This window comes from Hydra vulgaris, chromosome 15 (assembly GCF_038396675.1).
Source record: "Hydra vulgaris chromosome 15, alternate assembly HydraT2T_AEP".
Taxonomy (NCBI): domain Eukaryota; kingdom Metazoa; phylum Cnidaria; class Hydrozoa; order Anthoathecata; family Hydridae; genus Hydra; species Hydra vulgaris.
In genome coordinates, this window is record NC_088934.1 from 56,572,501 (window position 1) to 56,575,566 (window position 3,066).

The following is a 3,066-nucleotide window of genomic DNA, read 5'->3' on the forward strand; positions in this document are numbered from 1 at the left end:
ATATATATATATATATATATATATATATATATATATATATATATATATATATATATAAATGTATATATATATATATCTATATATATATATATATAAATATATATATATGTATATGTATATATATATATATATATATATTTATATATATACACACACAAACAACTTTTACATTTAAATTTTATGTTTTTTATAATAAAAAAACATTAGTGATTAAAGTTATATCTTTCTTAATTACGCTTAAGGTTTCTTAATTTTTCATATGGTCCTTCAATAGCCGTAGACAAACTACGACGCCATCTTGGTAGGCCAAAACTGGTTTCCATAAGTTTCCCGAGTGCACTATATACTTTCAATTTTGAGGTTAGTGGTGTATCTATTGTTTTTAAAGTTAGGTTAATTCTTCATCCAATAGCGATAGACTTTTTCCATATCGCTGCGCATATGTTAGTATTAAAAAAAAATTATATAAAAAGCGACGTTGTGTACGTATTTTAACGATTTGTTTTAATATATAAAGTTAACATAATATTATAAAATGAAAGATTTTAATTTTTTTAGGTATTATTTTGTATACAGATAGTGCAAGAGGTATTGCTTTGTGTATGAGCAAAAGTTGCATTTAAAAAAGATATTAGACGGGTAACACAAGCGCTTCAAGTTGATAAATTCATTAGTCGATTAAGTTATAATCAGTATACTAGTATTTTTATTTACTTTTATTATGTTTTAGTTTTTGTATGTATATATAACAAGTTTTCATATAGGTATAAATGAAAGAAATAAAATTTGTAAATATAACATATTTAAAAATAATATTTGTTTTTTATGAATATCAATTAATACATATATATCTACAAGCATATATATATATATATATATATATATATATATATATATATATATATATATATATATATATATATATATATATATATATATATATATATATATATATTCAGACACACATACCTACTTTTCTTTTTAAGTGTTATGTTTTTTTTTAAAAAAATGCGTTTGTGATGAAAATTATATCTTTATTGATTACTCTTAAGGTTTTTGGATTTTTCATATAGTACTTCAACAGCCGTTGGCAAACTACGCCGCCATTTTGGTAGGCCGAAATTAGCTGCAAAATTTTTCTTGAATGCGCTACCCACTTAAAATTTTGAGATTACTAGTTAGTCTATTGTTTTTTAAGTAAGGTTTATTTTCAACCAATTGCATTAGACATTTTCATTAACACTGCGGATATGTTCAGATTAAGAATAATTTATATAATTAGAAACATTGTGTTTGTATTTTAACCATTCGTTTTGATTTATATAGTAATCATACAGTTTTAAATAAAAGTTTATAATTTTATATTGCTATTATCTTGTTTACAGATAGTACAAGAGGTGTTGCTTTTTGTGTGTGCAATAGTTGTATTTAAAAATATGTTAAATAGGCAACAAAGGCGCTATGAGTTGATAATTTCATTAGTCGATTTGGTTATAACCGGTATACTTTTGTTTTTGTCTATTTTTATTTTGCTTTTAGTTTTTGTATGTAAATTTATAACGTTTATATAAAGGTATGTTTGAAAGAAATATAATATGTAAATATTACACATTTTTATAATGAAATGAATGAAAAAAATATTTTATTTAAATATAACACGTTAATATATAGGTATGGATAAAAGCAATATTATATGTAATTACAACATATATACATATAATATTTATTTTATCTATATGTTTATTTATTTATTCATATATATATATATATATATATATATATATATATATATATATATATATATATAAATATAACGACTTTTATATTTAAATATGTTTTTTAAAATAAAAATACATTTTTGATTAAAGTTATATCTTTCTTGATTGCGCTTAAGGTTTTTTAGTTTTTGATTTGGTACTTCTAAAGCTGTTGGCAATCTACGCCGCCATCTTGGTAGGCCAAATCTGGCTTCAATTTTATTCCCTAATGCTTTATCCAGTTATTTTTTTGAGATCAGTTGTGTATCTATTGTTTTTTAAGTAAGTTCTTCATCCAATAGTGTTAGACTTTTTTCGATTCGCTGCGCAAAAGTTCGGATTAAGAAAATGTTATATAAAAGGCTTCGTTGCGTATGTATTTTAAGGAATTGTTTTAATATATAAAGTTATCATACTATTATAAAATAAAAAAGTTTGTAGTTTTATATTGGTATTATATTTTCTGCGGATAGTGTAAGAGGTGTTGCTTCGTGTATGGGCATAAGTTGTTTTTAAAATATGAATAGATTAGCAAAACAGACGCTATGTATTTATAAATTCATTTGTCGAATAAGTTTTATCGGTATACTTGTATTTTTATTTATTTTTATTATGTTTTTGTTCTTGCATGTAAAAACAACACGTTTATATATAGGTATGGATGAAAGAATTATTATAAGTAAATGTAACACGTTTTTATTCAGGTATATATATGTAAAGGTATATATATGTATTTATATGTAAATATATTATTATTATACGTAAATATAATACGTTTTTATAAAGGTATGGATGAGAGAAGTACTATATATAACACTTTTGTATATAAGTATGGAGGAAAAAAATTATTAGTAAATAAACGTTAATAGTTGTGGTGATACAGATTGAATGGAGATACGAATAGTTAGAGAATTCTTTTTCTTTTGTAGATGAGTTTAATTTTTTTATACTGACTTTATTATCGGTGACATTTTCACCTTTAAATATATCTACATCGCAGGTTTTTATTTATTTATTGTCCTTAAATGATAAAAAATAATATTCTTTAAAAGCATTTTAATTACGATTTATTGAAATATTACATGAAATTTTTTATATTAAGATGTTAATATATTATGTATGCGCTATGAGTCTCAAACGCTACTTCCTTTAGAAGATGTAAATGTAACATTTATACATCAAGAGAATGTTACAAGAGCGCTACACAACAATTATTCGTATTTATTTATTGATTTTAATACATTTGACTGTTATAATGTCTTGACATTTTGTTGTAAAAAAAAATTTATATTGCTATCATATGGTTTTT

The 3,066-nt window shown here is 22.3% G+C and overlaps 1 long non-coding RNA gene across 1 annotated transcript in view; it reads left to right on the plus strand.

Annotated features, from left to right (window-relative positions):
* The window catches only part of LOC136091588 (uncharacterized), a 1,284-nt gene extending 471 nt beyond the window's left edge, over positions 1-813 (plus strand). Inside the window, exons 2-3 of the long non-coding RNA XR_010644095.1 lie at positions 243-360; positions 559-813. This is a non-coding gene — a long non-coding RNA (uncharacterized LOC136091588). The remainder of the gene's footprint in view (positions 1-242; positions 361-558) is intronic.
* Positions 814-3,066: the final 2,253 nt, after the last annotated feature.